Below are 25,712 nucleotides of genomic sequence, written 5' to 3'. Positions count from 1 at the left end.
GACACCTAATAAAATGCTTCTTTGATTGATCCTACAAATAAACTGAAAGCTCAAATTGTATTCACACAAGATGAGTTACCTTCTCCTGAAATCCAACATCAATATGATTCTCTTATGATTGTGGTTATTATCCATGATAGTGCTATAAGACAAACCCTTGTGGACAATGGATTTGGTCTTAATTTTTATTGTGTGGACTTATTGGATAAGATTAAAGTGGATTGTTCTCTCATCGGACCTTCTTCTCTTTCTATTCAAGGCTTTGATAATGTTGCTAAACAATGTCTAGGTGTCATAACCTTTCTTGTTAGGATAGGTCCCATTGTGTTACCTACACCTATTCATGTTATGCCTAGTAATTTGACATATAACCTTATGTTAGCGAGACCATGGATTCATAGCATGCAAGTTGTCCCCTCAACTTTGCATAGGCAAGTCAAGTTCATATATAACAATACAAAATACACCTTATTAGCTGATACCAAACCTCAAGAACTATTAAAATTTGGGTCTTCTTGTTCAACTACTTCCCTTTCTTCATCCAATCCTTCTAATTCTTCAAATACATCTACTTCCTTTAATGATATTATTCCTTCTAGTACTCCCGATTCTTCTACTCAATCGAAATATCCTCCCAAGGATATATTTTCTCCTATTGGAGTGCTCTCAGATGATGATTGGGGATCTCTAGACTTTACCCCTACTTTTAGAGGAGAGTATAGAGTATCTTGGAAACAATCTAAGACTGAGAAGGAGAAATCTAAAGAGGAACCCAAAGAGCAACCCACTTTGTCTAAGCAACTAATTAACAACTTTGTGGCTACTTCTAATTCAAATCCTTCCTCTAATTCATATAGCACTGAGAACTATGAGGCATCACCATCTCTTTCTGATTTGGCATCCCTTTATGGTCCTAGTTCTCACATTTTAGCTAAGAGTGGCTATGATGGAAATGGTTGTGGTGCAAATGAACAAGGAATTAAAGTTCCTTTAGAACATAATACACATGAAGCTTCATTTGGACTTGGATATAATCCTTCTAATCCCACCAAAGTGTCTAAAAGACCATCTCTAAATTTTAATGCTATATTTAGTAGTTATGATGATCTCACCTCAATTAAATCATCTTCTACTTCTTTTAACACTTATCCCCCTCATAAGGAAACCTTAGAGATGAACAAATCTCTTTATGAATCACCTCAAGAGATTTCTAATCCCACTTATGAGACTTTATCTTGTACTCATTCTAAAATTCCTTTTTCTAGGAATAAGGCTCTAATGAATTACACTTATCCCTCTCCTAAAATTTCTTGTGTGCAAGAGAAGTATGACTTAGTGGCCTATTCTTCTCCTATAAACTTCTCTCTTTCTAAAGACCCTTTAAGATTCACCATCTTATACATGTTTTTAATCTCATTTATAGTAGAGAATATAACATGTCAAATTCAAATACCTCATTCAATTTATCATGTCTTTAAATAATATTAATGGCTATTATGTTGCTCATCATTATGTGGCATTGGTAGCTCACTTACTGGGGGCTCATTGTCATTCATGATGGTACAATTTCATGTACAATCATACTTTTGGAAGCAACATAATAGCCTATTTCTATCTCATCTCTTCTCCCTCTATATATAGGGGCAAGAGTAATTTCAAACATCTCTCCTTATTAAGATTAAAAATTCCCCCTTTTGTGAAGTAGTGTCTTCTATAAGGATTTCTTATTGATTGTAGAGGTGTATTCATATTTGAATTCCTTCTCTCATATTGGAACAATCATCCCTAATGGGGATCTTAAGTACATATCATTAATTGTGACCTCCTCCTTGGTGATTGGAAGTCTTTGATCATTCATCAATTTCCTTTCTTCATTGAGTCGTATATTTTATAATACACCCTTGTATTTTGTGCATGTGCATATCCCTGATGAGGATTTCTTGCCTTATTTTAGAAGAGTGTTGTTATAAATAATCTTTCTTTGATGTCATCTCAATCTGTAAGGAAACTCAGGTGCGGAAACAACTTCCTACACTAATCTCTAGAGTAAAGTATTGTGCAAATTCTTTTAAATCCTTACAATTTCAGATTCGTTAACTACTTTAACAAAGATATTGCAGCCATATACCATGCATATAGAAAATAGAGAATGACACAATGATTTACCCTGGGGAAAACCTTTCGGTAAAAAACCCCAGCACTCCAAAACCTGCACAATGTATTATCTTCAACACAACGGTTACAACACACTTGCAATGCAAGTTCTTTCAGGAGACAATCGACACTTCAAGACAAAATCCAGTAGCACGATATCATACCAACAATACACTCTTTTCGTATCACAGTCTGTGACCCTTCAAAAAATGCTTTATGCGCTATCCTTTTTAGGGCAACTTCCAAAGATAGCCGTATTAGGGTTTTACCATTCTCTGAGAAAATAGGAACCCTAAAATTTTTCCCACGATTGAGGAAGAGTGTACAATACTCAACTTTATCAGTTGCCACATGTCTTGCATGTCTTCACCCGTCATTGAAATCTCCTAGAAATAGCTCTTACGTGTCATAGGAATCCATCATAACCGTTTCAGCCATGATCTCCTTACACACAATTCAAGATGCCGACACATCAAGTGGAGTGACACATCAACATGCCAACTAGACATGTACACTCACACTTAATTACATTATTTGCAAGAAATACATTTTACAAAACAAATAATAAGAATAGGAATTATCCAAGGTTGAGACACATTATTCCTAACACAATCCTCTACTCTTTTCAAATCTCTTGCATTCATTCATTATAGAAGATGTTATATTTGTCTAAGACAACACCTCTTGAAGGTAGATGTCTTTTGAACAAAGATCTCTTCTCCTCCAAAGATCTCCTGTACACTTATATACCAAGATATCTCTTTTGAACTATCTTATCCTTGCTTGAAGAGTATTCCCTCTCTTGCTTAGATTTATGACATTGTTTCATGATGGATATCTTCTTGGTGTCAAAGGTAGATATCCTTGTTCTACTTGCACACACATGCACAAGGCTGAGTGGAACTAACACTGTTCTCACTCTCCTCCCTTACATGGATCACCCAGATAAACTCTGAGGGCTAGTTTTGCATGTCCCTCTATCCATGGATCACCTAGTTTTAGGGGCGAGATGTCCGTGGTTTATTTTCTCTTCTCATGGACCACCAAAGTGTGTATCCATGCTTTTTATCTCTTCTTCTTTCTCTTTGCATTTGTCTCCATTTAAATATTTCATCTTGTGCTAGAGCTCTCAAATTCTCACACTCTTTTTTGTGTTGGAATTGAGGCTTAGTTCTCTTTCTTACCAAATGATTCTCCATTATTTTTTTGATCTTGTATCAAATCTTCTTGTGAGCATTTATCATCAATATTCTTTCATAATTTGATGTGGTAAACATGATACCCTATTTCAACTCACTAAAGTTAGCAATCCGAAATAGGGGGGGCATATAGCTACCCTCAAATTTTTATCACCTTCCTTAGTAAGCATTTAGGTGATTTTGTGATTTTATCTAACATGTGTTTTTGTAGGGTGCAGATCCTAAGTGTGTACTACAAATACCGATGGGGGCTTCTTCTGACAACTCGTGGATATATCCTTTTTCATGAATGTTTACTTTTCTTTACTTTATCTTGCATATGCACGTAGTGTCATATGACCTCTAAAGTGGGGGATAAATGTAGTGTCATAAATTGTAACCCTTGCTAGGCTGGTACAATTTCACACTTAGGTTAGCACCCACCTTAGTGTGCCTTGCATCTTACATTTCTAATTTTCCTTTAAGAATTTAATTAAGTATAAATTCATATTTCATCACTTCACACATTATAAAATTGGGCCCTTTACCCTAAGTGTGCCCCTTTTTATTTTATTCCTCCAATAAATCATTTAATCATAAACCTTAATTATTTCCTATTTTGACCTTTAAGGCCCAATTTTGCATACCAAAACACCTCAAAATTAGTTGTAACTTTGGGATTAGATCTGATATCATCATATCTACCATCCCTAAAATTTGGTGAAAAGTTGGTCGGACCGTGGTGGGAGTGCACATGGTCCTCAACTTTTTTCCTAAAATTTCATGAGAACAACTCTATGATATTATAATGCTTAACCCCAAAATATTGGCATAAAATTTAATTCCTAGGTCGGCCTAAAGGTGGAATCAAGTTCAAATTAAGATCTAGGGTCTCATACATAAGACCTCTCTTTCTTCATTTGAAGGAACTAAGATCTATCGAATAAAATTGAGGAAAAGGTTACTGGAGAAAGCATAAGGAGCCTTCTATGTAGTGAAAGAGAAGCCTATGTGGAGTATTCAACAACATTCAACAATATTTCATCAAGCATTCATCATCAATTAGGAGCGTTGAAGATATTGAAGAGTAATAGGAGATCTAGTGGCAATATCTCTCCCTTGGGGATTGGTATGATTTCATGTTATTTTCATGTCTTTGAATGAGCTTCTTTACATCAACTTCCATGTTTACATTCATGATTTAGATCACTTTGCATCATTGATTTAGAGCATTTAGGGTTTCTCTAGATTGTTTGCATTCACTTTAGGATCTTGCATACACACAAGGTTCTAGCACACACATTTTCAATACATTATTGGCTATTTGGGAAGGTAGAAATCCCCAACATAGGGGTTTGAATGAGGCAAAAAATTATATAGTCACCAAAACCTTCCCTTTTTAGTAGCAGGTGTGGGAATAGGTACCCGGGGGTAGTTTTGGATCAAGAAAAGGCATCGACACCACCCAAAAGTTTGAAAAGTGCAAAAAATTGTCAAGGAAAGAGGCATGGAGCCCTGGTTGTACCCACGATAATGGCATGGTGTCATGGTCCCTCATGTTTCACGTGAATTTTGACAGGTTGCAACCTTAGGACCTTCAGATTTTAGCCTTTCAGTTGCAGCTCTCTATCAGATTCTCATGAATAGTGTCATGGCACCCTATTCCTAGTTAGTTTGGCTTAGTTTGTAGCATCAGTAACACATCCAAAATCCTCCCCCTTTCATGCTTTTAGTATCTCAGTTTCATATATGCAAGTTTGTGAAATTCTGAGTTCATTTATGCTTCATTCTTTATCTCCTAATCTAGTTGATCATTCAAACCCTAGTTTTTCTCATCATTTACAACAAGAGGAATAGAAACCCTAAGAGGTAATCCTTGGCTCTCTCTTTCTTACAAGAAGTATCCAAATTGATCTATCTCCCTAGGCTCTTTCATATTCCCAATGTGTTGACAAAAGTGGGATTAGGTCCTAGTCACCTGGTCTCACTTTTTCCTACCTCCACACTATCAAAGCACACATGTTGGGGAAGGGAAAATTGTTGAGTTCACTCTAGATTTTGTTATTATTCACGATTTGAATAATAGAGATATTATTGTAATTGGGAAGGTAGATCATCAATGTCGAGTATACACCTTCTCACGTCGTTTCTCTATTGTTCCTTTGGCTAACGTACACACTCAGGCATCTAGTGTGGACACTCAAATGAATCTTGGTATTCTTTCAACTGAGGTTCAAGAGACATGTGTTGATACTTCATCTCCTATATCGATTGTTATTTATAATGATAGTAGGACTACTACATCTATGTTTCCTATTGATTCAGTACAACAAGAAATTTATTATCTTCCAAACATAGCTACTTGGGATGATTACTTGACAAACATTGTAGGTTTGTTTTGTGAGTCCTATCTTTTAGACTTCAAGGACACTATTGAGTGCATACATCTTCTCTTTAATGAAGTTACTTCATCTTCTTCAAGTGTTGAGGGGGAACCTTCTTACCCTCATTTTCATTACCCACACAATTATTCCTCATAGTTTGACACGATTGTGACCACTATTGAGTATAATTTGGAGTAGGTTCCTTTGTCTTTAGAGAATATACTTTTGTCTCTAGATTTTGTTCTACATCCATGTCTCCACAAGGTTCTGGATTGTCATATTCTGTTGTGTGGCCTAGAACAACTAATTTGATGGTGAGAACTTTTTGCATCAACATGGGGACACTTGACCAAATTTTAGAGACATCATACATCATTCTTCCTACTTATTATTTTCAAGAATTGGAAAATTTCCTGCATTCATTCTTGGTTTTATTTCTTCCTAAGGAGAGGAATATTGTTTGGCAATCTTGGACCATCTACAGCTTCTTGTCTCAAGCATTCACCAACAATGCAAGAGATTTTGCATTGGGAAAATGCATGATCTCTCTTTTTCTTCTCTCTTGGGAGGGATTTTTGTCCTATGGGTTTTCTCTTTCTTGTCTTTTGAGAATTTTCATTATTATTCATGGTTACCTAACATAGCCTTGTACCTGGGACTCATATTTTCATCTTTGCATTTTTTCACCCACCTAAGATATGCTTAAGGGGGGGTGTTAGTGTAGGTTTTTTGTATTTATCTTTCCTACACATTATTAAGCATACTTAGGTTATGTGATACATGGTTTATGTGAGGACACATGACATAATCCTTTAGCTACATGTGTCATTCACACCCACATTTGGGTAGTTGAATGTCACATCCTCTTTAAGATTAATTAGTGACCTCCCCATAACCATTTATTTGTCTTTACTAGAGTTGACATAACCATGTATTTAGCATTTTCCAATTAGGCACAATTCCCACCTAATTTGGTTATTTGGGAGTTACTATTCCTCTTGGAATCATATGCTCACATTTTTCTATATAATCAACACTTAACTCTCCCTTGTGAGTTAATTCAGATGAGCACATATCAACTCAAGTAGTAAAAGGGAGTGTTGATCCTTATTGTATTGTTTTGAGTGTGATAATATCATTATTCAATTATTGCACCATATTTCACCATTTCATCCTCTTTGTTGCTCTCATGTAGAAGGTTGATCTTGGTGTTCCCAATGATCTTAGGAGATTTAGTCCATTAGTGACTTTAACATGATCTATTCTACTATAGAGGATATTTTGAAGGCAATATCAGGTGTCCTAGTGTGTGATTTTTGGATTCCCAAATTCTCCTTCTCCCAATGAAATTTGAATCCGGCTAACTTTGACCCTCTACTAAGAATAGTGGCTATAGATCTCCTCAAGATTATCAATAATATCAATTTTTTTAGAATGGAGGAGGGTGAAAGATCGATTTGTGCTTCTTCCAAGGATGGGAAGTATTTGGCTTTCTCAGGTTTTGAATTGGCTTTTCCTTCTCTCCCATCCCAATTTAATTGGTCGATCCTATGGAAAACATTCACGATCCCCAAGATGTATTCATTTTGGCAGACTGCATGCCATGGAAAAATCCTCACTATTTATAATCTAAAAAAATGTGGCTTCCAATATGTCAATAGATGTGCGATGTGAGAGAAGAATGAAGAAAGTATCAATCACATCATGTTTCATTGTGATTTCTATCATATTATTAGACAATATATCTCCAATCTATTTCTTACTAATTAGATTTGGCCTAGAGAGTTGAAGGACTGTGTTGCCAACTAGTCCCACCTTCAAGTCATCCCCTTATTAAAGAGCTATGTTGGAAGGCCTTCTTCCACTTTGGGTGGAGTTTGTGGAAAGAAATAAATAATAGATTTTTTAGGGATAGAAAGTGTTGTTGGGAGGTGCTTGTCACTACCATAATTTTAAATGTCAAGGAAAACCTATGTAGCTTTGTTAAAATCATACATTTTTCTCCCACTTCCAATCTTGATTAGAAAATAAACAAATCTTGGGGCTTAACTAATTGTCTAGCTAGATTCACAACCCCAACTATTGGGTACAAAAATTCAAATAAATGCCCCCGCTAACTTTGGTTGGCTGAAGTTAAACTTCAACAACTCATCCAAAGGGAAACCAGGTTAGGCGGGTGGTGGTGGTGTCATCCATGAACATAGAGGCAATGTCCTGCTAGTTTATATGGTCAACTTAGGAATACAAACCTTGATATTTGTTGAGGTGGCCATCATTTATTATGGTATGACTATAATTAATGAGAGAAAGTACAACAATATTATAATTGAAGGTAACTTGAGAAACACTATCCTTTTCCTAAAAAATGAAGCCTCTCTGGATTGGAAATGTGAAGGCTTGGTAGACAAGTGTAAGTCCCTCGTTTGAGGCATTAGAAACATTGTTCTTAATCACAAAAGGAGAGAGGGTAATAAGGTTACAGATGGGCTAGCTTCCTTAGGTCCATTTTTTGGGAATTTAAAAATCAGGACAAATTCTTATGATCTAGATTTGGTTCGAGCGATGGTGTATGAGGACATAAATTCTAATAATGGGGCATAATTAAAACATTACCTTTTTTATTCTAGCTTCCCTTTTGGAAAGTCACTTTCTACTAGATTGCCAGACGTCTTGTTCGAAAGCAATTTCATTTCTCCTCATAAGTGTTGTGATACCCAAACTACTTATTTTTGTTTCACCCACCTGGTTTCTCTCATGAAGTTCATAGTGGTGGATATGGGGGGGACTTAATCCAAGTTGAACCCAATAACTATGAGGAATTCAAGTGCAAACCAAATCTATGGAAGAAAGTGATCAAGATGAATCTAGATAGTTATGTGGAGGGCATGCAGGGTTTCGACTTGGGGGATTTTAAAAATATTTATGGAGGCCTAGCATAAGGCAAATGTGTAGATTGGCAAGGTCGCATTTAAATTCATGTCAGAGATGATTGTGGCCATTACTGGAGACTTGTAGGATGGCATTACTTTTCCCAAAAATCCAAAGGGTTCATATCAGGAATAATTCAAGTAATATTTCTTCAAGGAGGTGAAATTCTATCAAGGTTGCAAAGTGCTTACAGTAGAAAAGAGCTCCCCCAAAAATGGAAGGAAACAACCCTCATTTTGATGAAATTATTTTGATGACCATTTTAAAACATGACACACTCATATCTTCCCCATGTTAAATTAGCTAAGGTATGAAATCTGCATGAACTTTTCTTTCTACTTATGCTCATCTTTAACGTAATTTGTTGCTAGAGATAAGTCAAAGAACTCCCTACCCCTTCATCAAGATTTAATCTTTAGGCTATATCATGTTCATCTTGCTTTAACCCCTTTGGATGGGTCCCATTCTAATCCATCTATTCCCCTACCAAACCCAAATTTGGTCATTGAGATTTTTGGGGCCCCTATGGCTAAAACAACCTCATCTATTAGCTCACCCCTCTAAGCCTAAACTCATCCCCACACATTTTAACCCTAGAAAAAAGACAAAGAAAAAGCCCTCTTATACCCCACCCCCCAAGAAAGTGAAGGTGTTGGAGTCTAGTGAAGAGGAGGATGTTAAGGACTATGAATCTTCTTTTGATTTAAAATTAGAGAGGTCTCCTCTCATGTTTAAGGAGGTGGCCCCATCTCCCCATAATCAAGAGACCTCTAACCCTAATAAGGCCCTCATAGAGGCTGAGGCTACAATTTTAAAACTGGAGGAGAATGTGAAGAGATATGAAATAATTATCAAATGGATCCTCTCTCAATTAGATGTGATAATTAGAAAAATTAATAAGCTTGAAGTGGTAACTGAGGCAAGGGTGAGAGTAGACAAGTGGGTTATGGATTTCAAATATGAACGTGTTTGGGTAGCGAAAAATGATATGACCAAGAAGTAGATAACTAGGACAAAGTTTAGGGGAGATTGAATGAGCTTTTTGTGAAGATGACACAATAAATTTAGAGAACAAGATTGTTCTAAATTTGAAAGAGAACCAAGAGCTCTTGATGGAAAACATCGAGGAAATGGACAAACTAAGCCAAGAAATGGTGGTGAAAAATTCATCTTCCCTCAAAGCAATACATGATGAAATCTATTAGAGGAGAACCAAACATAGGAAACATGTTTTGTAGATCCTTTTACATTAGTGGATCCCCCTTCTTCCATGATCAAGGACACCCCAGATTATGGCACCCTTAACTTTGTTAAATATTCAAACAAGAAAATTTCATTGTCTAACAAAGTTCTTGGCTTATGTAAGGATTAGCAGTAAGGCAATTCCTCTGCCTAGTAGGTCATCTCTTTATGCATTTTAAGGCTAGTTGGTTTCACTAGTTTTGTTATTTTTTGTGTTGTTGGCTCTGTCTCTGATTTAGTTTGTTAGTGGTTTTTTGTCAGCCTTTATTTGCTAGGTCTATTTTTTGCTAGGTGTTCCCCTCTCATGCACCCTAGGTGGCACTTTTTTGTGGTTATGTAATAAATTGTAATGGTATAGGCCTATCTCGTTTTATATTAATCAAAACAATAAAAATATCTTAAGAAAAGATAAATGATCATGTGATATATTTTAATGTGGAATCATGTTTACTACTAGACCTAGATGAAAAGAAAAAAGAAATTCAAAACAAAAAGTGAAATTAGTTTTAAAACTATTTTGTTCCCTCCTATTGATGGAGGTAATATAATATGATATGTAAATTAATGGTTTCTACTAATAACAAAAAAGTTAAATTAAAGGAATAAATCCATATACATTCACTACACAACCTTCGTAAACAATGGGATTGGATGGAATATTTCAAGAGAAATTGAAGGGGAAGGGGAATACAAATATTTTATTAAAATATCATTTCTTGAAAAAATTGATCAATAATGATAACAATCTCATCCATGATCTCGAAAAATATTATTATACATTTTTTGTTGAAACATAATATTTCAATAACAATTGAAAATCCAAATCCAATGCTCAATCCAATTACCACCTACATGTTCCTCTCACTCTTCTTCACTCAAATATTCATCATTATTGTTGTTTAAAGAAGGATAGTAGAAACAACTTATGTTCATTTGAAGCTTGCATAGATCTCTATTGAAATGATCTTTCATTAAATGTTAAGAATTAGCCTCCTTGTGGTATTCTACTTGAAAACTTATTACAAGATATGTTCAAGCAACTAAAAAATGTGAGATATTGAAAATCTAGGGTTATATTTTGAGTAAGATTATTCCCTGAAAGATCAAGTAACTAATGACACAAGATTTCCAAAAAAAAGTAGGAATTTATCTATTTAGATGATCTCTAGATAAATTTTGAATCTTTAGACTAATAAGGAATCTAATGTCTTGAGAAGTTATTATTCGAGAGATCAAGACACTAAACTGATGCCAAAGATCTAGCATATTCCAGATATAGCCCTTTCTTGTTTATTTTTGTAAGGTGGTGCAATTAAGGCTTCACCAATTAGGATAGTTATACCACCAATTACATAAGAGAAACCTTACATTTAAAAGAGCAATGTAAACCCAATAGATGTAGCCATAATTCAATTAGAGAAGAGGGATGAGATGCTAATTGGATTTGTCTATTTGTTGTTTCCCCTTTTAGAGTTGAAGTTGTATTTGAATTGTAAAATTTTATCTAGGATAAAAAATATAGAATTGTAAAATTTAAAAAAGATGATTAAAAAAGTTAAATTTTCTTTAATTTTAAAAAATCCTCCTTATTCACTCTATTTCAAAATATCCTAGATTACCTCATATGTGACTCATTGTAAATTTGCATCAATATTCCATTTATTTGTAAGGATGTTTCATCCATAGAGTCTCATATATACAAAATATTGATAGCTTTCTCTTGCAATCAAACTTTATTTCTGACAACCATAAATTACAATACATTTAGCTAGTTTACTAGAATTATGTAGGTTAAGATTAACAAGATGGAAAAATTTATATTACAACTATATTAGAAGAACTTATAATGCTAATTATTGTTGCATTGTAGTTTAAAGGTATAATTTAGTGAAAATTTAACATTCCCTTTTTTGCCTTATACAATATTTTAATGTTAAATGCATATTTTTTTATAAAATTCATATAATTTTGATAGTGAGCTATCATTCTCAATATTTAGATAAAATATTTTAAATATAAAAATTCCAACGTAAATTTTTATTTGAATATGTTATATATTCAACATAAAAATATTTTTTATGGCTATATCTTTTAATCTTGTATGCATGAATGGTGCTAAATCATTAAATATAACTGATGAATTATAAAAAGAATAAAAAATTAAAATATCACCAATTTAAGTCATCCTTACCTTTCCGAATATAATAATACGTCCCCTAAATTATATCATGCTTTTTATATGTGAATAAATTTATTAAGATGACTTTTAAACCCATGCTCTTTCATATATATGTTTATAAAAAATGATCTTAAATTTTTTAAAGACACGCATATGTCGATTTTGTGCATTATACAATGTTACCCTTGATAATGACTAATCAAGTCCTATTAAAAAATTTGTCACCTTTAGGTTAAGGTGGATCCTAATTAAACCTTTACATTTAAAAAAAATTGATTTTAAATTCCTACAATTTCCTCCCTATGTGAAACTCTTCACTCCATACCTATATATTTACTCTATTTTAATTTTTCATGAACTTTTTGTCCATCATTCTAAATTTTGATTTTTTTTAAATTTCCTAATTTATTTATAATAGTAAACAAGTTCACGTGCCTTTTGAATTGATTAATATAAAATAAAAAAATTACATTCATTAAATTATAAAAATTTCTTTAATTTCATCTTTAGTATATGGGTTTAGAATTTTTCCAAGCATAAGGTAAAAAGTGCTATATTTTGTGTTAATTTAACCAATTTCTTTTAATTTTATTACATCATAGATAAGTTTTTCCAAACTTAGCAATAATAGTGGAACATGAGTGAATTCCATTTTGTGAGATTACAATATTGTCTTGGATTCTAAAATATTATAAGGTCATTTTTTCTATGAATTATAAAATATTAAGTTATTCCATGTCCTAACCAAATAGTACTATGGGTGCACCTCAAGAACATACATTATTAGTTGTGATTCAAACTATAGAGAACAATATAACAACAATGATACAATTACTAAAATAGACAATAAAAAATCTTCAACATTGACAAATTCTAATTACATATATATAAAAAAGATAAATTACTTCCACCCAAGGAAGTAACTAATTTAATAATGGTAGGTTTTTATTGCAACTATTCTTTGTAACCACTAAAAATTTAAGCATGTGTGAGCAATAAAAATATCTTTAGAAAATATTAACAATCACATGAAATGAAATAATTTTCACTTCTAAATATGAATCAGAACAAGAAACACATTATAAATAGACAATTGAATTTAGTTTCAATATTTATTTTAAGTCATGTTATATTTTGAGGTACTATAATATAATATTTAAATTATTATTTTCTACCAAAAATAACAAAATAAGAAAGTACACATACATCCACTACACAACCTTCATAGAGAATGGGATTGACACAACCTTCATAGGGAATGAGATTGGAGGAAATATTTTAGGTAAAAGAAAAGGGGAAGTGGAAGAGAAAGGGATATTAAAAATAATTATTAAAAGATCATTTTTTGAATAGATTGGTCAAGAATGACAATAATGTCATCCATAACTTTGAAGCATATTTTTTTACAATTTTTGTTGAAGCATAATGCTCCAATAACAATTGAAAACCCAAATCCAATGCTCAATCCAATTCCCACCTCCCACCACACATGTTCCTCCCACTCATGCTCACTCACATCTTCATCATAAATTTTATTTGAGGAAGGAGAAGATGAACAATGTATGTTGATTTGAAGTCCACAAAAATTTACATTGTTTGAAAATGATCTCTCATCAAATGTTAACCATTGAGCTCCTTGTGGTATTCTGAAAGATTGTAGTTCAGTAGAGATATTTCCAACAAGATTATTATCTGAAAGATCAAGTGACTCCAACTGCATAAGGTTTCCAAAAGAAGTAGGAATTTTTCCATGGAGATGATTCCTTGACAAATTGAGAATCCTTAGACCAATGAGGAATCCAATTTCTTGAGGAATATCACCTTAGAAGTTGTTGTTTGAGAGATCAAGACATCGAACCAATGCCAAAGATTTCAGATATTCTAGAAATAGCCCTTTGTTGTTTATTTCAATTTTATCTAAATAAGGCATTGAGCTTGAATTTGAGAACTCGAGGACATTTTCACTTTGTGTTTGATTTGCCATTGCTCTCAAGTTTCTTAATCTACTTGGAATAGCTCTAGATGGATTGTTATTTGACAAAATAAAGACTTGAATATTTTCTAATTTTGTCAACTCTAAGGGTATTCCACCTTTGAATTTATTATATCTCAACACCAAAATTCAAAGGCCAATTAAATTCCCAATCCAATTTGGGATGGTTCCCTGCATGTTATTATATCCCAAATCTAGAATCTCCAAAGAAGTACAATTTCAAAGTGATGATGGAATTGTCCCTTGTAGCTTGTTAACTCCTAATTTCAATGTTTGAAGACAAACCATTCTCCTAATCTCACCTTCCAAATTATTATTTTCTAGATTTAACACTTTGAGTGTTGTTGAGCAATTCCCAAAACTTGCAAAAAAATTACTTGTGAGCTTGTTATTTGACACACTAGTACATTTGGACTAGATTTCTGATTGAGGTTTCCGATGAAGAAGGTATATTGTGGCCAAATTTGATTTTTTTTTGAAAAAATGCCCGCATTCATTGTAATTCCGATGGAAATTACCCATTTTGTTTTGACGAAGAAGGCATTAGCAATGAGAATTTTCTTTTTTTCAAAAAAGTGCTTGAGTTCGTCATAATTCCAATGACAGTGGCCATTACAAAATAAAAAAGAGGCAGGGAATTCATTTGTGAATTGCAATCCCGCGTAGGCATCCGTGGTGACTTCAACCCCCAAGAACATCAAACCCATGTCGAAGGCAATCCCACGTAGGAGGTAGATTCAAATTGCCCTAGTTTTTAATTTCATGTTGCAAAAAATATACATGTGGTGGTTAATTGTCCTAGTTTAATCTCGTAAAACCATAGAACTGTGATTGAGGAGTGAGAGTTCAATTTTGTATCAGCAATCCCTTCCTCCCATATACGCACATGTTGATTGTTCACATGAGATCACATCTCTTTGCGGCATCATATCAAACAATTCATGAGCCTTGTCCATGTTTCCACATTTTGCATTCATGTCAAGCAGGGCATTTGCAAGTACAACACCTAACAAAATTCCTCTATCCATTATGCTTTGATGGATGTCCATACCCTGTTCCAAAGCTCCCATTTTTGCACAGGCAGGGAGGATGCTGGCAAAGGTTGTGGAATTTGACTTTATGCCTTCCAATTTCATTTGCTTGAAAGTGTCTAAAGCCTTTTTGACAAATCCATTTTGTGCATATCCAACAATCGTTGCAGTCCACGAGACAACATTTCTTTTAGGCATTCTATCAAATAGTTCACGTGCCTTATCTATGCTTCCACATTTTGCATACATGTCTACCAAGGCAGTTACAACTACAACATCTGACAAAATTTCTCTACCCTTTATGCTTTGATGAATGTCCATACCTTTTTCCAAATCTCCCATTTTGGCACAGGCAGGGAGGATAGTAGCAATGGTCATGGAATTTGGCTTTACACTTGTCGATTGCATTTGCTTGAAAGTTTCTAAAGCCTTCTCAACAAATCCATTTTGTGCAGTTGCAACTACATCTGACAAAATTCCTCTATCTTTTATGCTTTGATGGATGTCCATACCCTGTTCCAAAGCTCTCATTTTGGCACAGGCTGGGAGTAGGCTGGCAAACGTAACTAAAGAAATGCAATTATCAGCTCCAAAGACATCAAACCACTACTAACAAAACCGAGAGTCTAAAATATGATAGGGAATAGTGTGAGCTGTCCTGAAATAAAATATTTTATTTTCAATTTCAACTAAAGCATAATTACTTAGCCATTTAATGTTATTAATAAGTGTTTAATTTATGAAAGAGATAAATGGTTGGCCACAAGTACATGAGTTACTAAATGCACACAAATAAGTGAATTTTATATTCAAAACTATCTAAAATGAATTCAATTCTTGTCCATTAGTCATTTATGTTTGCAATAAGCATCTTTCTTTGTTTTTCTTAATCTTTATTCATAGTTATGTGCATATTTCACATTCTATAATTATGATATCAATTGCTATGGTTGAACACTAGCATGATGTTTGTGTTGTGGTATAGATGCATGGAAACATAATTATGGGATTGTTATATTATAGAGATCATAAATCTAGATATCGCATATTAGTTCTAGCTCTTCTTGGATTGAGTCTAAAGTTGACATACAATCATAAAGCCATTATTAGCAGATCTATTCATTTCTAGTAAAGACAATTGAGAAATTCATTTTGATATTGAGAGTTTCTTATCTGTTTACCTATTGATCATTATTAAGCCATAATATTTAGGTCTATTTATCTCTCTTGCAAAACCTCTGTAAGTGTCCTAGATTGTCCCTACTACTCACTCTTCAATTTGGAAAAATGGAGTTCTAAAGATTTGTTGCACAAGATGGTGTTGAATGTATCAAAAAGGCTAGCATGGAAGGCATGTTCAAGCTTCCACTTGTACAACTTAAAACAAATGATTTGTTGATAGAAGAAATTCTTGAAATACGGATACAATCGAAAGACAAGTAAGTACATACAAACCTCCTCATTTGAAAGTAAAATTTGTGTATAAAAAGAGTGCATTGAATCCCAATCCATAAACACAATAGAGATACCGATGGAGAATTAATTGGATGTAGCATGCCGCACCAAAGTTGTTAGAGTATGCTAAGCTAGTACATAATGTTTCGTAAAGCCACATTAGTATTTTACCCAAATCATTATCTACCAAAACTAACTATAGTAATCCTTTTGAGGATTAATTTCATGTTTCTAGATCTTCATTTAGTTCCACTTCTTGTTGGAGAAAAGAATAGTTATTTCTTGAGGTAGATGAATATCCCATCAACAAAGGACAAGACCCTTTCTAGAATATAACAAATTCTACTCCAACAAAAGATCATGGGGATCTCACTAGAGATATGGAATAAGAGATAGACTTCTACTGCTGCATTAAAAGCATTGGCATGTTCTTCATTTATTGATGTAAACTCTCTGTGATGCCACCACAACCAACAAAGGTGTAAAAAGTTATTTGCAATGCATGGATTTTTAGGATTGTCCTTTGAGAAAACAAAATTAAAGTATGGAAGTAGGATCTGCCAGCTCCTGAGGGAAAGACCATGTCAAACAATAATTTCTATTTTCTTGCCTGTGAAGAAAGACCATGTCAGACAATATCAACGAACAACAAAATAAGGAGACAATTGCTAGATTGTGGTCTAACTTGAAAAGAAAAGGTGATGGAAAATGTTATTGTCCATGCAAAATTTGTAAGGGGTTAAAGAATAGAAGACTTCTAATCAAAACATCAAAGAAACATTGTAGGCTGCATGGTCACATTGTAGGTGGACATGATTATCATCCATTGGTAAGTTTTTCATTATATCGTTTTAACAATTTATATACATAATAAATCACGTGATGATGAGATCATGGTCACGGTTTATTTATGTATATCAATTTTATATAGGTCGAGCAACCTAGAGCACATGGTATGGATCAACACAACCTAGAGAATATGGTTTTCAAAGTGGACGAACATGGAGGTGTGAATATCGGAGTTGAAGATAATGATCCCATGGAAGATGGCGATCATGAGCCAGAAAACACAATTGAAGATGATGGTACAAATACATTGATCCATGACTCATTTAGTACTCACGCAGCTGATCATGATGATGAAGATGACCTTGATGTTGTTCATGATGTCCCTCTACTTGAGAAGGCATCTGAGGCCCTTTATGAAGGCTCATAGGCAGCTCTTCTCTCCATTGTATTGTTGTTGGTGAACTTGAAGGTTATAATTGGTTTATCCAACATTAACAATGTCACGTATGTTAAGGCATGTCATATATGTCATAATAAACTATGAATCATGTTGTACCATTAATATTCTTTATTATAACAAATTATATTTTGTTTTTGATTAATTAAAAATAGGTTTTAAGGGACCTGAAACCTAGATACATATGAAAGATATTCAGGATAGCAACAAAATACAATAGCGGAAAAAAAACAACAAAAAGACTAGCAACATAGGAAAGGATAGCAAGAGGCCAGCAAGAAATTGGCCCCAAGCCCAGCAAAAAACAAAATTTAGAAGTTCTTCATGGTTTCTTTTGCATCCTGCACCAAAAGCATCATTGCCTTGGCCATTTCCCTCAAATCAGTATTTTCCTGAGCAGTTTGGCTTTCTTTCATCTTCATATCCTTCTCCATCGTAGTCTACTTGGTTTTGCATCTAGGGGTATGATGGCTTAGGCTGGAAGTAGGAGCATCTTCAATAACAACTAGGTTCTTCTTTTGGTTTTTCTTTTCCAGATGATTCACCAACACGTTCATGTTCTGGGAGGAGACTTTTAGAACCTGGAGGCTATGGTCCATAAGGCTTTTCAAGGCTTTCTCATTTCTAGTCATTCGGGCATTGACATTGTCCTTATCCTCCTCCACTTGTTCCTTCAGTATTTTGATGACGTCCTCCAGATGTTTCAGGTCACCTTTTATCAAGTCTTTCTCCAGCCAGTCTTCCATTTCCATTTCTTCCTCCACTTCACTATTCTCCATCTCCTTGTGCTGCTTCCCAGAGTCAGACATGTTGATCAGCTTGTTGATCTTAGCTTCCAACTCCCTCTATTTACCCTACATGCTGGTAATGTTTTCCATCACCCACTTCTGAAAATTGAAGAATTCAAGGGTGCAATTGTGGGCGGTATCCAGAATGGTGTCCGTAGAATCCTTGCTCTGTTCTGTCTCCTCTACATTAGGGTTTTCACCTTCCTTAGGCTTCAGAGCCTCTTTCTCAGTTTCTAAGCCTTCAAGATTAGGTTGACGATTCTCAAAATTGCCCCCTTCCTCTCCTTCCCCATAATTCTCCTCCTTGTTAATCTCCATTTCAGAAACTTCTTCCTTATGCTTTCCCTCTTCTTCCTCACAAAGCACATCCTTTTCTTCCTGCACAATATCAACCTTCCTTTTTTTATGCGTAGGGGTTCTGGTCTCCCCAGTCGAATCAGAGTCTATGAATTTCTCAGAAATATGAGCATTGAGGATTAAAGGGTCACCCTTGGTAGCCCTAGTCTTATCCTTCATATATTCATAAATCAGTAGAATGAGGCTCTGGTGCGCTAGAGGGTAGGAACTGGGTTTTTCAATATGGTCGACCAAGCTCTTGTTAAGAGAAGAGGCTAAATAGAAGGGCAAAGATATTTTCGCCCCATGGTGGAAGTGGTTCAGGATGGCGAAGTGATAATTGTAAATTTTTGTAAACCTACCATCCACAGTTAGATATTCCATTAAAGCCCTAAGAATTTTTTGCCAGAAAGGTTTTACCTGTTGGGGGGTGAAGTATGATAATTGTCCTTCTTTGCTAGGCTGCTCTTCTCGTCCTCCATCTTAGGGAAATTTTTGAAGGCCTCAGTGGCATACTTTCTATCCCTATAGAATTTGGTCCCCTCCATCTTGAGCCCCGTTACCTCCAAGATCAAACTTTCATCGATGTGCCAGATTTCCCCAAACAGGGTAGCCTTGTTATTGCTCCAGCTTTTTGCAAACCCATGAGAAACAGAGTTTCTACTACCATGGAGCTTCTCCATATAATCCCTATAGAATTATATTTTGTTGTTGTAGATTGATAGGTGAGTTTTTGTTACCACCATCAAATATTCTACCTCGCTCATACCGAGAATTATCTGCCATTATGAAAGATATTGGAATGGAGTATCAAGCAATAGATGCTTGTCCCAATGATCATATTATATATCACAAACAACATGAATTTCAAATTGAATGCCCTAAATGTCATATCAGTAGATATCAAACAGATCAAATAACAAAAAGGGTTCCTCACAAGGTTCTTCGCTATATTCCCATTATTCCACGTATGCAACGATTATTCAAGTGCACTAGCTTGGCACAATTTATGGATTACCATGCACGCAATAGAAGTCAAGATGAAATTATTCGAATGCCTACAGATGGTTCAACATTTATGGACATAGAGGAAAAGTGGCCACACTTTAAAGAAGAACCTCATAATCTCAGGCTTTCATTATTAGCGGACGGTGTCAATCCATTTGGAGAGATGAGATCTGTTTACTCAGTGTGGCCTATTTTTGTTATCAACAATAACATTCCTCCATGGATGTCAATAAAGAGGGAGCACATAATGTTGGCAATGATTGTTCCAGATATTTTATCATTTAAATATAGTCATCTAAATTTAATTATAAATATTGCAGTAAAATGGTCATAATAATTATGTAATGTTTTTGTTCATTCGATTAGGTAAGTACCAAGTTAAAGATATGAATGTATATATCAAGCCTCTTATCGACGAGTCGCTGGATTTATGGAATGGTGTCACTATGTATGACCTCTCTAGACCAATAGGACAAAGACAATTTCAATTCCATGTGATGCTTCTATGGACAATACACGATGCCCCAGGGCTAACACATTTTTGTGGTATGTTATAGTGTTTAAGTTGTGCATGAACATTATAATTCAAAAAATTATCATATTTAATCCAATTATACATTATCTTGTAGGTCTTCAAACAAAGGGAAAATTTGCATGTCCTGTTTGTGGTCCAAAGATGAAATCTCGTCATTCAAAAAGTTTAGAAAAGCAGGTGTTTGATGAGTATAGGCACTTTCTCCACAAAAATCATAAGTATCAAAATATTGAAAAACATCTTTTCAATGGGAAAGAAGAGAATACATCAAAGCCACGAAGAATGACACCTCACCTATGGAAGTTGGAATATAATAGAATTAATCATCAAGGTAATGCCATTCCATCTATTGGTTTGTCATAAAACATCTTTTCTATTTTGTTTTGTTTACTGATGATGTGATTGATGATCATGAAGGTCGTGAAGGCATAAATGACCACCTTCCTAAGGGAATAAAAAGTTATCCCCGACAATTTAGCAAGTTTCCCTACTACGAGCAGTTACAAATTATTCATTTGTTTGATAGTATGCATATTGGAAAGAATATAATAGAGACATTATGGAAAATATTGGATGGAAGGCGTGACAAAGAAAAAATTGTCAAAATATGTAGTGACATTTAGGATTCCAATCATGCAATGATAAATGTCATTCAATCAAACAGCCATGGAGACCAGATTAATATAAGTGAGCTTCCTTGGTTATTAACGGACCAGCAAAGCAATGCTATAAAAGAAGTCATACGAAAAATTCAATTTCCCACAGGATTTGCTGCAAACATAAACAATCTCATATCAAAGAATAGTGAATTTGGGCCAGGGATGAAAACGCATGATTGGCATACCTTCATTAAGGTAATTCATGTTCTTGTGTTTTTAGTATGTATTTAAGTACTGCACGTACGTGTACTTTTCATTATGTTACAAAAAAATGAAAAGATAATTTTATAATTGTTGCAGTACCTTCTACCTCTATCTCTCCCAGACGACTTCGACAATAATGTCAAGCAAGTCATATATGATCTTGGAAAATACATGAGGTAAGTAGTGATATTTGTTTAGTTCGTTGTATAGATATTATATTTGTGATTTGTTTTACTTCTTATCTAATATATTTTTTTGCATCTTGAATACCTTGTAGGTGGTTGTCATGTAAAGAAATCCATAAAGACGATATAAAATATTGGAAGAGAAAAATTCCTCATTTAATGTGTGAAATGCAAAAGTGTCTACCTCCAGCTTTTTTCAATGCACAAGAACACTACCTCATCCACCAAGTTGAGGAGATTAAATTGTGTGGACCTATACACACTAGGTCAATGTGGATGGTTGAGAGGCACTTGAAATTTTTGAAGGCTTTGGTTCGACAAAGAGCACATCCTGAGGGTTCATTGGTGGAGGGATATATGGTATACTAGACTATGGTGTACATTTCTGAATATCTTCCTAAGTTTGCAGCAAAGATCCATGTGTATCGCATTTGGGATCCCAACACCATTAACAAATTCGAAGGGGAGTACTTGACGGGGAAAGGTAGATTGAGGAAAGTGAGAGGTAATTATAAGATGTTATTGTAGTTAATTAATTCTTAATCTTCAAAATAAATCGATTGTAAGACGTCTATTTATTTTTTGTATAGTTGGTCGAGAGTGGGATGCACTACATTTGTATATTGCAAACAATCTTGATTGGATGATGGTATGGATTGAACATTGTCAACATTCTGGATGCATGTTAACATGGGAAGGTGTGGCTTCATTGGTTAAATAAGCACATCATAATGGAGATTCCAATGTTACGCAAAGGTAAATTGATTTAGCATATGGTTTAAGAGATAAACAAGTACGTATAAATTTATTAATCACCCATATGTTTATCAACTCACAATGCAATAAATTTTACATGTTTGACATATTGCAAGTCAAACACCACAACGCTATGTGCTAGAATGGTCATAAATTTCGCATAAAAAATTTGGATGACACGAAGAAAACTTGTGATTCTAGCATCACTTCAGTCTTTAAGGTGACAAATATTTCATCAAGAAATGACATTCATCCTCAATAGTCTCAAAATTGATACTATGACATTTTGGATGATATACTTGAGTGTGACTTTAATTCCTTCAAATTAGTTTTGTTCATCGTCAAATGGTACAGGCTACGATTGAATAAAAATGATCCTAATAGAACTGTTATTGAGCATGATAATGGTTTTATAATGCTAAATAAAAGGTCATTTGAACCAGTTGGGGATGAGCCCTATGTTCTTCCAAGCCAATGTGAGCAAGTATTTTACTCAGAGGTTCCACATAAACCAGGTTGGTCATTTGTTGTTAGACATGATCCAAGAGGAAGGCCGATAAAGTATAATGTGATGGAAGAAGAAGATATCGAAGAAGAAGATACCGAAGAAGTAGAAGATGAAGTGGATGATGATCACGATCGATAGTTTCACAATGACGATGAAGAAGAAGAAGAGGAAGAAGAAGAAGAAGAAGAAGAAGAAGAAGAAGAAGAAGAAGAAGATGATGATGATGATGATGGTGATGATGATGGCGAAGATGTTGATGATGATGATTATGATGACGACGACGACGACGATGACGATGACGACGACGACGATGACGACGATGATGATGATGATGATGATGATGATGATGATGATGATGATGATGATGATGATGATGATGATGATGATGCTGGTGGTGATGATGATGGTGAAGACGTTGATGATGATGATTATGATGATGATGACGACGATGATGATGATGATGATGATGATGATGATGATGATGATGATGATGATGATGACCTTGATGTTCATGATGATGAGGAATGAAATGTATGAGGAATGCGATTAGTATATTATCTATTGAATATTGACTTCTTGATAGAATTTTTTTTACATAATTAATTCACGATGCACCTTTTAATATGGAGATGGAGATAGGCGGTGTGACTATTTATGTGACAATTTTTAAACTATGTTTATTTATGGAAATTGGATTGTTTATTAGCTATGTGACTATTTATGTGACCATTTAGTTGAGGATCCTGCATAGTCTACATAAAGTAAAGGTAAGGAATTACAAAATTTACAATGATTTTGATGACAACATCTTTTTATTATGTAATACTCTTTTTGTCTACAAAGTTCATGTTGTTCATGTTGCGCATGATGTAATTTCGCTAACATTTTTTATATTTTTTCTTTGTCACAGGCCGACATGGATCCAGCACATATCACAAATAGAGATGTACCTTGCGACACTTCTACTGAGAAGGTAAACCTCATTGTAATTGTACAAATTAGGTAGAAGCAAACTATTACATTATTATGTTCTTTTTTTTAGTGATTTATACTAATTTTGTAATTGTTAATGATATTCTTGACACAAACGGATGTTCGGGGAAAGGGAAAGGGAGTTGCAGTACCTGAGCACCTTTCTATGGATGTGGAATCATTAGGGTTAAGCAATGATGACCCTGAAGATCCCACAGACCTTGTTAAATTCTTTAAAATGCCTCTTATAAAAATTAGAAAAGGGATTGTTGCTTTGGCAGTCGTGCATCCTACCATTGATGAGATACGACAGAGGGTGGAATTATTATATAAGACAGTAGAAAACTTGCAAGTAAGTAGTAATGAAAGCTTTAATTATAACAAAAGTTCAATAATGGTTTATATTTTATTCTCTTTTTATGTCATTAACTAAAATATGTACGTATTGTTTTTACGGCAATTTATCTGCCCTCATGAAAGTCGTTCCTACGATCAGGGTGTTGCAGGATTAGGTGATGACAATTTTCTTGTATTATCACATGCTTGGCTTATCACTCTAAGAACCCAAAACACATCATACTTGATACTGTGAATTTTCAAAATAAAGGTTCATCCTTGTTTACAATTCTTGCACTTTTCATATATTGAATGTTTGATATTTAATGTATTATTCTTTAGGTGTTGTCAATGTTATTGTGCAAATGCCGATGCCGCCTCATCAGAGGTCACCCTCACCTGTATTGCTGACTGCAATGTCAGCAACACGTAGCATGCAGACATCCTCTAGTGCATGTCATATTGGCCCGCCCACTGTTGGTAGATCCCTCTTTTGCTCTATCTTCTGTCATGTGTTTATTTCCCTTCAAGCATTCTTTCTTGAATTCTAATGCCATTTCATAGTGGATTCATTTTTTGCAAGAGGAGATGCACATGAGGATGTGCCACAGGCGACTACTACTAATAACATAGCATCGTTTCCTAGATCTTCTCGTATTACTAGTACAGGAACATTGCAAGCCACATTCGTGGTGAGCGATGAAGAAATGCTTCCCTTAAAGATACAAAAGGTTCCAGGTACTTTAAAATTATTATTATATATACTCTAATTGTAATTTACTTTATGATCACTCATTTTGGACTAATATTGATCCCATGAATTTTTTGCAGGCAATGACATTTTCTATAAACATCTTAATGACATTGCATTGCAGATATTTGGGCCCACCATACGTAAAAGGTGGTACATCATATGTGAACTAACCCTTATCCACTTTTGATTTCATATCATTGCTAGAATACTTTTCCTTTGATCCATTTCTTGAAGTGTAATAAATGTAGCTTTAGTTCATTTCTGAATCTAACAGGTTTGTTTTTGCTTTAAAAGGTGGAATGACCAAGAAAAAAGGTTAAAAGATGAGTTGACAAACCAAATGGTTGAGTGGTTTGGAAATGACACCTTTGACAAAACCAAGCTCCTTGAAAAAGCTGGCACATATCTAAAGTATGTGAGGGACCAATATAGGACCCATTTGGAGAGGAACCTAAAGTACGAGCGTCCCCCCATGATTCCAGAGAGGGAGTGGAAGGACCTGATTTTGGATGCCAAGGAGAGAATTCAAAGGAAAAAAGGAAATACACTAGTAGACGCCAGAAGAAGGTACAGGATACTATTAAGAATGTAATTATGTACTAATTAATTACTCGTTATATTTATATAATCTAACATATTTTAAAAATTTTATAGACTGAGTGACACATCAAAGGCAACCAAGGCAAGGCAAGAAAAGCACGGGCAACACAAAATTGGCTCTGGTGGTTACATGAAACTTGCTGCACGAATTGTAAGTATCTCATGTAAACTCCCATATTGTCTCAAAATATTAATAAATTGCAAACATTTTTTTTTTTATCAAACAATGCAAGCAAAATTCATGGTACCAAGCAAAAATGCAGGGCTCTGAATTCAATAGA

This window comes from Cryptomeria japonica, chromosome 3, assembly GCF_030272615.1.
Source record: "Cryptomeria japonica chromosome 3, Sugi_1.0, whole genome shotgun sequence".
Taxonomy (NCBI): domain Eukaryota; kingdom Viridiplantae; phylum Streptophyta; class Pinopsida; order Cupressales; family Cupressaceae; genus Cryptomeria; species Cryptomeria japonica.
Note: the sequence above shows the minus strand (reverse complement) of the source record.